We start from the raw sequence: 14,330 nt of genomic DNA on the forward strand, positions 1-14,330 counted from the left end.
CAAGCAATGCGGTGTCGAGGGCCATAGTCGCAGTAGATGTCGTCAAAGTGGTGGACCGAGTGCAGGTCCAGCCGAAAAGTAGTAGTTACCTTTTTTACATTTCGTTTGAATTTACATTTATGTACGACATTGACATTTGAATTTACCAACTCGTGCTTGTATTCATTTCAAACCTAATTAACATACTCGATAAAAAAATAGTCATAACAACGTAATTAACATATTCAATAATTAAATAGTAATAACAACCTAGTTAACATACTCAATAAGTAAATACTAATAACCGAATTAACATAGTCAATAATAACTACCTAGTTAACATACTCAATAAGTAAATAGTACAAATTATTTCTTAAATAGTAGTAACAACCTAATTAACATACTCAATAATTAAATAGTTACAACTTCACTTCCTCGGTGCCCACTTCATATCTTTGTATAACTTTCTGCACTTCTTTGCAATCCTGTTAAAAGCGGATGGTGTATACCGATTCGCACTCCGACGTGGAGGATCAGCTCTAAGGTTGTAACCTTTACCTTTTTCACTTGTGGCCGTACCTATGAAAACACAACAAATACAAATACAAGTTCACCATGAAGCTACTAATAGAAATTCATAATCAAGCCCTAAATCATTACTAACAGTTTATTTTACCTGCACTAGACGCTGGATCCTCGTCAACAGCATCGTCATCATCCTCATCCTCATCCTCACCCTCATCCTCATCCTCATCCTCATCCTCATCATCTGGATGGTCTACTAGGTAGTTATCAGTCTCATCATAAACTGCTCTATTACTCTCATGAATCAGAGTCATCGGAATACGTCTAGGATTTTCACTCTGTATAATCCCTCCCGTCGCTTCAGCACTTCTGCTCGAGTCAATAGACATTCTGGCACCAGAATTATCAGATGAAGTGCGAACCCAAGGTCTCAAATCCAATGACCTCCTAGCTGGAGTAATACCACCCGAATGTGCTTGATGGTCGGTGGGAATGTCAACATAATTACCTAAATGTGAGTGGTGCGACCCCGATGCCATGAAACCAAGCAGCTGACTGAATGAAGGTTGCTCTCCATACTCAAACTGTGGACTACCCCAATACTGTTGATGTACCGGGACTGACGCTGAGTAATAATCAGACGGATGCGTGTCTGGAACATATGGTGCAAAATACTCAACACCCTGTTATGGCGGTTCCGGTGGCGGTGGTGGTGGAGGTACCGGTGTCGGTTCCGGTTCCGGTGCCGGTGGTGGTGGTGATGGTGGTGGAGGACCTTCTAGATTCTCTTCAAATACAAGGTTCGACAACTGCAAGTGGTCACCAAATGCTTCTCGGTACCAATGTATGTAAATTTCCAATGGATAATGTAAATGCACCAAGTCATGAGAGAGTGTGACTATACCGATTGGTCCACTGCATCACCCACAAAGAGTGGGTATCGACCCAATCTTGATTCTTAGGCCCAGTTAGAACTTCGCCGTGTGATGCACCTAGATCCTGCTCTTGATTAGGAACACTCTGTGTCAATCCAAATTGCCTCCTGACTCTATCAGATGCATGCCACTCGATGCATTCAAAAGATATAAGTGGCACTCCAGATAACCGAATTATGACGGATGTCTAAAGAAATCACGTCTGGGTCGATGTTTCTAATGCCATAAGCCTGCCAAACAAACTGGACACATCGAACCAGTCAGATGATTAACAACAATTAATTCACTTAACAAGTTACATAAGGTACTTGTATTTTACAAAATACATGTCCTTCTTGTAGATCATCCAACAACCTCCTGTAGTGCGCAAGCGTTTTATATCGGTAGGCATAGTTTTCACGGTCCTAGTTATGCCACCTGCCGTCGGACAATCCATTAGTTAACTTATCTTGTGGAAAACAAAATACAATTTCTATCAATTCTTTCAATGCATACTTTAATCAAAATTATCTGTTTGCAATTGGAAACACTCGGGGATTACCAGGAATCGGCGCTAGAAATGGTAGCCGGATCCAAGCCTAAGTGACCAACAGTGTCAGTGGACCGTCCATCTCCTTACAGTCGACACGAGTTGCCCTACACAATGATCTATACAAGTGTGCCAGGCATGCCGAACCCCAACTAAACTGTATGATCCCACCGCAGTTACGGAGCAAAGGTAAAAATTTCCAGTGCACCGCTGCACCCGACTTATCTGCAAACAGAATTGTCCCAAATAACAACATTATGTGACACTTTACATACATCTGCATGTGCACATCATCATTCAACACTATACAATCTTTCAAACCCCTAAACCACGTTAATTTTATAAAGCTCCCTCTACAGTCCGTCTTCCTCGGTGCAATTCCAAATTGGTGCAAGCACTCGGCTTCCAATGCCTCAAAGCTACTCATGGTCGGACCTGTAACCGGAAGACCATTTGTCGGCAGACCGATAATTACCGCCACATCCTCTAAGGTCACGGCACACTCACCCACCGAAAAATAAAAAGTGTGAGTCTCGGACCACCATCTCTCAATCAGAGCATTAATCATTGCTGACTGACATTTGATAACTCTAATTTGGGATACATAATAAAATCCAGTCTCGCGTAACTGTAACTCAACAATTTGGTTGTATGGATCCGGTGGCTTTAAATGATCACACATCAACATCCTTGAAGCCTACAATATCACATTTCCGTTATAAGAACAACTATAATATAACTATATTATCAAAAATACAATTATCCTTAACATGTCCATTATAACTAATTCCCAGCATAATTGCATTTCAAACATACACATTAAATCTGTTATACAAAAATCCTTCAATCATATTCATTACCTTATAACAAAAATTAATTAACCTTACATAGTAAATCAACCTCTTCTATTATTATTATTATTATTATTATTATTATTATTATTATTATTATTATTATTATTATTATTATTATTATTATTATTATTATTATTATTATTATTATTCATAAAACAGCATACATACTAATTTTATTATTATTATTATTATTGTTGTTATTATTATTATTATTCATATAAAATAGCATACTAATTTTATTATTATTATTATTATTATTATTATTATTATTATTATTATTATTATTATTATTATTATTATTATTATTATTCATAACACAGCATAAAATTTAAGTTTAGTTATTACTAATTTATTGTCTAAATTTTACTGAATTAAAATTCAATTATTAATGATTATAAATAAAATAATTAATTAAATTTTTATTATTAATCATAATAATTAATTAAACTCAATTACTAATACTAATAATAACAACAATATATCAATATCTACCTATTCCAATCTAATATGTACAGATCTCATTTTCCTTCTTCTTTCATTCATTCATTCTTTACATGAGACATTCATTCATTTTTTTCATTTTATTTTAACTAATATGCATAAAAAAAAAACCCCAGTTCACCGGTACAATTTACTAACTAACCATATCATTCATACATACATACAAGGTTAATTCCTATTTTAATTTCTATTTTAATTTCTATTTCTAACCACCTAATAATAAAATCATACATACATACATGCTTAATCTCTACTTAGTGCCATTATAATATATATTGCTAATAAAATCTAAAATTATCACTATTATTATCATTAAATCAGATTATTAAAAAATAAAAACTTTCATAATTTGGATGTCCAAGATAATTAACAATATGAAGCTCTAGTTGATTTACTTCCTTAATTTTTGGTCTTCTTGGCATTTTTATTTAAATTTTTCACCAAGATTGTTGTGGTCCAACAATGGTGAAATGGTGGGGTTGAGAGTAAGCAGAAAGGGATAGGAGAGTGAGAGTGAAAGAGAGAGTGTTGGGAGGGGGTGAAACACGGGTTTTGGGGGTGAAACACGGATAGAGAGTCACGGGCCAACCAAGAAGCCAGGTGCATGCGCGACGCGTGGCAAGGGGGTCTCTAATCGGTGCCACCGATTTGTTCACCTTCCGCGTCCTAAATCGGACCCACCGATTTCCGTCCCCCAATCGGTGCCACCGATTTCTTCGACACCGCCGTCACATCTCGGTGAAACGCCCCAAACCCCGATATCACTGCGAAACTCCTTCACCGGCTCCATATCAAAATTAAAAAACTCTACATATCTCTCTTGTTCACTTATTTTAGAAAAATATTTTTTTATAATTATAAGAAAATTAACATTTAAGGAATAATTATACTACTTATCAATTATTTTAATTATAAATATTCTAATTCTAACTATACTAATTAGGGGTGAGCACGGGTAGCGGGTACCTGATTACCCGTCCGAACCCGAACCGAACCAATTAAATTAGTTCTGAAACCAACGGGTAATTTGGTCCAACCCAAACCAAACCGATGATCTTTGTTAGTGATTGGTTCGGGTATCGGTTCTGAGGGTGCGAAACCCGAACCAACCCGCGAACCCGATCATATATTAATTAAATAAATAAATATGACTTTTCCATTAGACAAAAATTATCACTATTAATATGTTTGGATTTTAATGAGTTTACTTTTTAATGTATTTGGTATTTAACATGTTTGAATTATTTCTATTGATGTTACATGTTTATTGTACTTGTTGAATTTTTGAGATAAAAATTTGGTTTTTATTTTATGAATTTTAAAGTCATCGGGTACCCAATTACCTGAACCGAACCAATTCATTCTTAATCGGTTTGGTTTGGTTCGAGTACATGTATAAAAAAGCACAAATCTGAAAGAAACCAAACCAATTACATTTTGATCGATTTGGTTTTAATTTTACCATAAACCCGAACCAAACCGATCCGTGCTCACCCCTAATACTAATTGTCAATCATACTTAATTAGCATAAATACCATATGGTATTTATGTTTTGTTAAATTTATGAGAATCATCATTGAAGAAAAATCATTGGTATAAAGTGAGAGCTAAGCTTACATCAGAACTTCAAGGAAGAAGAGTGAGATTTTCTTTTATATCAGAATTTATAAACTGAGTTTCACAGAAAGGGAATGTGACTCTCCTATTATATACATATATATATATATATATATATATATATATATATATATATATATATATATATATATATATATATATATATATATATATATATATACCTAGCAATCCTAACCAATTACATGTGACTTCTAACCTTTTGTGCAGGTTAAGTTTTTATGATGACATTCGCCCTTAAGTTGGAAATTTCAAAGGCATGACTTTAGTCATGATATTAGTATTTTGGTCCTTGCAGGAGATGGGAAGGAGTTTGATGAGGTCTGAGGATGTCCTCTCACATACTACATGACAGTCCATTTTAATGTGCTTGGTGCGCTCATGAAAACACGGGGTTGGCAGCTATATGGTGGGCAAATTGACTATCATAATATAAAGGAACAGGTTTGGTTAGAGGCAGATGAAGATCTTTGAGAAGATATGCTATCCACTGAGCTTCACAGGTTGCAAGAACTAAGGCCATGTACTCAGTTTCTGAAGAGGATCTGGCTACTGTTGATTGCTTTTTGCTTTTCCAGCAAAGGAGAGAGGTGCCAAGATAGAAGCAATGTCTGAAAATAAACCTGCGAGTGTCAGAACATGCTGCCCGGTCTACATCTGAATAGTCAGAGAGTTACAGGTCAGAGGAAGAGGAAAAATGCATGTTGTTGGGGCTTGTTTGAGGTACTTGAGGACCCGAATGGCTGCATTATAGCTAAAACTAGTGGGACAATCAAGGCAGTGACTGAGCTTGCCAACTGCAAAAGAAATATCGGGTCTCGTGGTAATGAGATATACAAGGCGGCCAATGAGACTGCAATAGGCAGCTATATTTGTAAAGAGAGGAACTGAGTCCTTAGCTAGCTTCAATACCATACTCCATGGGGGCTGAGGCAGGTTTGTAGTCCAACATTCCATAGTCATGCAACAAGTCCAACACATATTTTCACTGATGAACAGCAATACTTGAACTACTTCATGCAATCTCAAGGACAAAAAAATTTTTTAGATCACCAATGTCTTTGATCTTGAAGGCATCATGTAATTGTTGCTTGGTGGCTGAAATGGTGCTTAAATCATTACCCGTGATGATCAAATCATCGACATATACTAACCTGACAGTGAATTTTTCATCAACTAATTTGGTGAATAGAGAGTAGTCATGGTTGGATTGGCAATAGTCAAGGTTGAGAAGCATTGAAGTTAGTTTTATATTTTATTGGTGGCTGGCCTGTTTGAGGCCATAAAAAGATTTTGTTAGCTTGCACACTAAACCGGGTTATGAAACTGGGAGACCAGAAGGGACGGTCATGTAAACTTCCTCATCAAGGTCCCCATGGAGAAAAGCAGTGTTGACGTTCAACTGCTGTAAATGCCATTATTTAGCCGCTGCAAGAGCAAGAAGGATGCGCAATGTTGTCATCTTGGCCACGGGGATATAGGTATCAAAGAAGTCAAATCCCTGCCTCTAATTATTCCCTTTTGCCACAAGACAGTCTTTGTGCCTCTCAATTATCCCATGCAGCTTGAGCTTCAACTTGAAGACCCACTTGCAACCTATAGCTTTCTTGCCCTTAGGTAAGGTAGCGACAATCCATGTCTTGTTTACCTCAAGAGTACTTAGTTCAACTGAGACAGCCTTTTTCCAACAAGGGTCAGCCACAGCTTGTTCATAACATGTAGGTTCGACACTTGATGCAATTTTGATTGATAGTGTATGGTTTGTAGAAGGTAGAGTATGATATATCATGAAGTTAGAAATCAGATACTTTGATGAGGAAGAAGCTGATTCAAAAGAGGCCTGCATGCAGTGATAATTTTCTAAATATGCGGGTCTCCTTTTTTCTCTTGTAGATCTTCTAAGTAGTGTTAGTGAAGTGTGTGAAAAAGGTGTGTGTGGCTGTGGAAATTAAGTGAGAAGTAGATGCTGCTGAAGGGCTGTTTTAAAAAACATCATGAAAACTAAAAATATTGAGTGCTTGCATGCGGTTGAGTGTGAGTGGGTGAAGGTGATAACTATGAACAGTGATTATTAGTTTTGAAAGGGAAACTGTGCTCATAAAAGGTAATATCCCTTAAGACATGAAGTTTGTTGGTGTGGAGATCCAAAACTAAGAATCTTTTTGTGCTCTCTTAAAATCCAAGGAACACTCCTTTCTTAGCTCGTGCATCAAGTTTCTTTCGATTTAATGATAATGTAAATATGAAGGATAAGCATCCAAAGACTTTAAATTGTGTTAAATCAACTTGCTTGTTATATAGAATTTCAAATAGGCTTTTGTTATTTAGAAGTTGCTATTGATATGGTTGATGATTTGGGTTGTATATGCAGCCATCAAATCCCAATAACATTAAGGCACTACTGAGTGAAATAATATAGCTCTAACAACTTGTAAAATATGCTGGGATTTGCACTCCACAATTCCATTTTGTTGAAGAGTCTCAGTACATGAGAATTGATAAAATTCCATTTGAAGTGTAAAATTGAGTTAATTGGAATTTCTTACGATTATCTGATTTAATGCACTAGATGTTACTATTAAATTGAACACGAATCAATTTTATAAAATTTTGTACAAGTGAAAAGCCTCAGCTTTTAGTGTCATAGGAAAGATTCAGGTAAACCTACTAAAATCATCCACAATAGTGAGAAACACTACAAGAAAAATATCTATTCAGTCACACTTTTTTTAAGCTACATTTGAAAAGCGTAGCCTATTCTATGAATAGGCTACGCTTTTCTCCATGTTGCCTTTTTATCAGAGAAAAGGATACACAATTGTGGCATCATTTAAAAAATGTAGCCTTAGGTATTTTAGAAATCACTTATAAAGCGTAGTCGTAGGTTGATATCTATATGTTCACTTTTCGTATCAAAGGGGGACGCTTTTAGAAAGTAGCCTATTTATTAAGTTTTGGGTGCGTTTTAAAAGTGATGCCTAATGTGTCTAGAGCAAAAAATTTGACACTTGGTGAATTTTTTTCCTCCTCTTAACTTTTTCCCGGTGTAAAACACACACACTCTGTAAGCTCACACTTAGTGAAAAATTTCCCTGCAAAGCTCAGAAGTCACCATTTCAGTAGAGAAGAAAACCCTTCAAGTCCAAAACACAAAGAAAACCCTGCCTCCTGCACCGCGCAAAGATTGTGAAGCCTCACCGTCGCGAAGATCATCGCACCCTAGTCCCCACTCACCACTCAGCGCCACACCGTCGTGAAGATCGTGAAGCTCACACCGTCGTGAACCCTCCTACACTGATCGTCGTGCGCCACCCATACCATCGTCGATCTCTGCGCTTCTCATCCTCCTCTCGGTGCTTACGTCATCGATTAGGTAAGTATTAATTTCCATTTGATTCTAAAATTTGAGGGGTTTAGGGTTCCGATTTTAGAAAACTATTGAGATCGATGTACCGAGTTATAAATTCCTCTTCTTTATCTGAAGACTGTATCGAGTTGATATGAAGCCCTAGTTTGGCAAGTCTATCTACACAGAAATTTCCCTCTCTCCCAGTCTCTAGCTAAGAGGTCGCGAGATTCATCAATAAGAAGTCCATTGGGCTCAAGCTCTTTATCCACCGAGTTGCTGATGCCCGAGGGGCTACTATGCTCACCGCGCACTTGCATCACCACCTGAGCTTTGCTACCGCTTCGGCTCTACCACCTCGCAAGGCACTACTGTAGTGTTGTTTGGGCCTGCCGCTTTCTCAATTGCTTGGTAATCAGAAACACAACAACTATGCTCTTATTTATTTCTTGTATTTCAATTAGAATGTTGAAATCTGAGAGTAACCAAGTTGATGCATAAGCCAGATACGCTATTTTGTTGCTGAAATCGTATTTGGGTCGGGTGACATTTTAAGTTGATTCCATCGAATACCCAATTCTGCATGCAAAATTATTGTCTTGATATTTAAAGTTCCAATCTTTATGGATTAATTGAAATGAGTTTTGGTGCTGTTGCTATGTTAATTTTCATTTTTGCTTGATCCTAGCTCATTGTTAGTTCGGGAAATTGGTTTTGGGTTTGAAAATTTGAGCTTTGTGCTATAAAAATACTAGATTTGAAGCCTTAGAATCGCCTAAATTCCATGTAAGTTAGGTTTTGTGTGTGACCCATTAGTCAATGGAGTAAAATTAATGATCTATTTAATCCTAAATTTGTGTTGTGAGGTTAGCTACTTGATTGTACATTGTGAGATATCTAAGATATCTAAGTTCTAGGTTAGCTATTTAATCCTAAATTCCATGTATTTTAGAATTCTGAATTCCATATTTCCATGTCTCAATTTTTAAAGCTTACCAGTTATATGCATATGTCTGGCAAGACAAGAAATGGTATTAGCTTTAGAATCTTTTGGGCTCAATTATGCTTTTTTGTGGCTGTTCTTTATCTTTGGTTGGTTGATCTTTTTTCTTTCTTTTATATTAATCTAATTGATGCATGGTGCACGAAATTGTGATGTCCAGGCTCGAACAATCCTTGGCAACGTGAGCAACTTGGTACGCGTAATCGTGATTACACTTTAATTATGTAAAATTCATGGCTCTTTCTTTCCCTGGCAATGGCGCCAAGAACATGGTGCCAATACCATGGTTCACAACTTCGATACAACTAACCAGCAAGTGCACTGGGTCGTCCAAGTAATACCTTACGTGAGTAAGGGTCGAATCCCACGGAGATTGTTGGTATGAAGCAAGCTATGGTCACCTTGCAAATCTCAGTTAGGCAGATATAAATTGATAATGGTGTTTTCGAATTTAATATGATAAAATAGGGATAGAAATACTTATGTAATTCATTGGTAGGAATTTCAGATAAGCGAATGGAGATGCTTTCGTTCCTCTGAACCTCTGCTTTCCTGCCATCTTCATCCAATCAGTCTTACTCATTTCCATGGCTGGCTTTATGCAAGGGCATCACCGTTGTCAGTGGCTACATCCCCTCCTCTCAGTGAAAAATATGCTCACATGCTCTGTCACAGCACGGCTAATCATCTGTCGGTTCTCGATCATGCTGGAATAGGATTCACCCTCCTTTTGCGTCTGTCACTAACGCCCAGCACTCGCGAGTTTGAAGCTCGTCACAGTCATTCAATCATTGAATCCTACTCGGAATACCACAGACAAGGTTTAGACTTTCCGGATTCTCTTGAATGCCGCCATCATTCTAGCTTACACCACGAAGATTCCGGTTAAGAGATCTAAGAGATATTCATTCTAGCTTATTTCATGTAGAACGGAAGTGTTTGTCAGGCACGTGTTCATAGGGGAGAATGGTGATGAGCGTCACACATAATCATCACCTTCATCACGTTCTTGGGTGCGAATGGATATCTTAGAAGCGAAATAAGATGAATTGAATAGAAAACAGTAGTACTTTGCATTAATCTTTGAGGAACAGCAGAGCTCCACACCTTAATCTATGGAGTGTAGAAACTCTACCGTGAAAATACATAAGTGAAAGGTCCAGGCATGGCCGAGATGGCCAGCCCCCTAAACGTGATCAATAGATCAAAAGATAATCCAGAGATCAAAGATGGTCAAAAAGACTAGTAAAAGGTCCTATTTATAATAAACTAGCTGCTAGGGTTTACATGAGTAAGTAATTGATGCATAAATCCACTTCCGGGGCCCACTTGGTGTGTGTTTGGGCTGGGCTTGAGTGTTGCACGTGTAGAGGTCCTTCTTGGAGTTGAACGCCAGCTTTTGTGCCAGTTTGGGCGTTCAACTATGGTTTTGGCTCCTTTTCTGGCGCTGGACGCCAGGTTTGGGTAGAAAGCTGGCGTTGAATGCCAGTTTACGTCGTCTATTCTTGGCCAAAGTATGGACTATTATATATTGCTGGAAATCCCTGGATGTCTACTTTCCAACGCAATTGGAAGCGTGCCATTTTGAGTTCTGTAGCTCCAGAAAATCCACTTTGAGTGCAGGGAGGTCAGAATCCAACAGCATCAGCAATCCTTTTTCAACCTCTGAATCTGATTTTTGCTCAAGTCCCTTAATTTCAGCCAGAAAATACCTGAAATCACAGAAAAACACACAAACTCATAGTAAAGTCCAGAAATGTGAATTTAACATAAAAACTAATAAAAACATCCCTAAAAGTAACTAGATCCTACTAAAAACATACTAAAAACAATGCCAAAAAGCGTATAAATTATCCGCTCATCACAACACCAAACTTAAATTGTTGCTTGTCCCCAAGCAACTGAAAATCAAGTAGGATAAAAAGAAGAGAATATACGATAAATTCCAAACTATCAATGAAACATAGCTTCAATCAAATGAGCGGGACTTATAGCTTTTTTGCCTCTTGAATAGTTTTGGCATCTCACTTTATCCATTGAGGTTTAGAATGATTGGCATCTATAGAAACTTCAGATTTCGAATAGTGTTATTGACTCTCCTAGTTCAGTATGATGATTCTTGAACACAGCTTCTTTATGAGTCTTGGCCGTGGCCCTAAGCACTTTGTTTTCCAGTATTACCACCGGATACATAAATGCCACAGACACATAATTGGGTGAACCTTTTCAGATTGTGACTCAGCTTTGCTAAAGTCCCCAATTAGAGGTGTCCAGGGTTCTTAAGCACACTCTTTTTTTGCTTTGGACCTTGACTTTAACCGCTCAGTCTCAAGTTTTCACTTGACACCTACACGCCACAAGCACATGGTTAGGGACAACTTGGTTTAGCCGCTTAGACCAGGATTTTATTCCTTTAGGCCCTCCTATCCACTGATGCTCAAAGCCTTGGGATCCTTTTTATTTGCCCTTGCCTTTTGGTTTTAAGGGTTATTGGCTTTTTGCTCTTGCCTCTTGGTTTTAAGAGCTTTTGGCTTTTTCTGTTTGCTTTTTCTTTCTATTTTTTTTCTATTTTTTTTTTGCCTATTTTTTTTTTCTCTGCAAGCTTTGTTCTTTGCTGCTTTTTCTTGCTTCAAGAATCATTTTTATGATTTTTCAGATTATCAAATAACATGTCTCCTAGTCATCATTCTTTCAAGAGCCAACATATTTAACATTCTTAAACAACAACTTCAAAAGACATATGCACTGTTCAAGCATACATTCAGAAAACAAGAAGCATTGTTACCACATCAATATAATTAAGCTAAGTTCAAGGATAAATTCGAAACTCATGTACTTCTTGTTCTTTTGAATTAAAACATTTTTCATTTAAGAGAGGTGATGGATTCATAGGACATTCATAACTTTTAGACATAGTTACTACTACTAATGATCATGTAATGAAGACACAAACATAGATAAGCACATAATATAGAAAACGAAAACAGAGAAAGCAAGAACAAGGAATGAATCCACCTTAGTGATGGTGGCGTTTCTTTCTTGAGGAACCAATGATGTCCTTGAGCTCTTCTATGTCTCTTCCTTGTCTTGTTGCTCCTCCCTCATTGCTTTTTGATCTTCTCTTATTTCATGAAGCATGATGGAGTGCTCTTGATGTTTCACCCTTAGTTGTCCCATATTGGAACTCAATTCTCCTAGGGAGGTGTTGATTTGCTCCCAATAATTTTGTGGAGGAAAGTGCATTTGAGGCATCTCCGGAATCTCATGGTAATGAGATTCTTGTGCCTCTTGAGCTCCATGACTGGGCTCTCTTGCTTGCTCCATCTTTTTCTTAGTGATGGGCTTGTCCTCTTTAATGAGGATATCTCCTTCTATGAAAGCTCCAGCTGAGTAACATAGATGGCAAATGAGGTGAGGGAAGGCTAACCTTGCCATAGTGGAGGACTTGTCAGCCACCTTGTAGAGTTCTTGAGGTATAATCTCATGAACTTCCACCTCTTCTCCAATCATGATACTATGGATCATGATGGCCCAGTCTATAGTAACTTCAGACCGGTTGCTAGTGGGAATGATTGAGCATTGAATGAACTCCAACCATCCTCTAGCTACAGGCTTGAGGTCCAATCTTCTTAGTTGAACCGGCTTGCCTTTGGAGTCAACCTTCCATTGAGCTCCTTCTACACATATGTCCATAAGGACTTGGTCCAACCTTTGATCAAAGTTGACTCTCCTTGTGTAGGGGCGTGCGTTCTCTTCCATGTTTGGCAAGTTGAACGCCAACCTTACATTTTCCGGACTAAAATCTAAGTATTTCCCCCGAACCATTGTAACATAGTTCTTTGGATCCGGGTTCTTACTTTGATCATGGTTCTTGGTGATCCATGCATTAGCATAGAACTCTTGAACCATTAGGATGCCGACTTGTTGGATGGGATTTGTTAGAACTTCCCAACCTCTTCTTTGAATTTCATGTCGGATCTCCGGATACTCATTTCTTTTGAGTCTGAAAGGGACCTCGGGGATCACCTTCTTCTTGGCCACAACATCATAGAAGTGGTCTTGATGGGCTTTGGAGATGAACCTTTCCATCTCCCATGACTCGGATGTGGAAGCTTTTATCTTCCCTTTCCCTCTTCTAGAGGATTCTCCGGTCTTAGGTGCCATCAATGGTAATGGAAAAACAAAAAGCTTATGCTTTTACCACACCAAACTTAGAATATTGCTCGCCCTCGAGCAATAAACAAAAGAATAGAAGAAGAAGAAGAAGAAGAAGAAGAAGAAGAAGAAGAAGAAGAAGAAGAAGAAGAAGAAGAAGAAGAAGAAGAAATATGGAGAGGGGGAGGGAGATGTGGTTTCGGCCAAGAGGAGTGTAGAGGGGTGTGTTGTGTGAATTTGATGAAGAATGGAGGTCTTTATATAGGGAAGGGAGGGGGGAAAGGTTTCGGCCATATAGGTGGGTTTGGGTGGGAAATTGGTTTTGAATTTTGAAGGTAGGTGGGGTTTATGAGGTAGGTTTATGTGGAAGAGTGGATGGATGTGAGTGGTGAAGAGGTGATGGGGAAGAGAGATTGAGGTGATTGGTGAAGGGTTTTTGGGGAAGAGCGTTTATGGGGTTGTATGAAAGAGAGTGGTGAGAAGAAGTGAGTGGAGGTAGGTGGGGATCCTGTGGGGTCCACAGATCCTAAGTGGATCCTGTGGGGTCCACAGATCCTGAGTGGATCCTGTGAGGTCCACAGATCCTGAGTGGATCCTGTGAGGTCCACAGATCCTGAGTGGATCCTGTGGGGTCCATAGATCCTGAGTGGATCCTGTGGGGTCCACAGATCCTGAGGTGTTCAAGGATTTACATCCCTGCACCCATTAGGCATGTAAAAATGCCTTTGCACACAACTCTGGGCGTTCAGCGCCAGGTTAGTGGCCATTTTGGGCGTTCAACGCCCATTTATGTGCCATTTCTGGCGTTGAACGCCAGAACCATGCCTGTTCTGGCGTTCAGCGCCCAGAAGCTGCCCATTTTGGGCG

The sequence above is a fragment of the Arachis hypogaea genome, chromosome 20 (genome assembly GCF_003086295.3).
Source record: "Arachis hypogaea cultivar Tifrunner chromosome 20, arahy.Tifrunner.gnm2.J5K5, whole genome shotgun sequence".
Taxonomy (NCBI): Eukaryota; Viridiplantae; Streptophyta; class Magnoliopsida; order Fabales; family Fabaceae; genus Arachis; species Arachis hypogaea.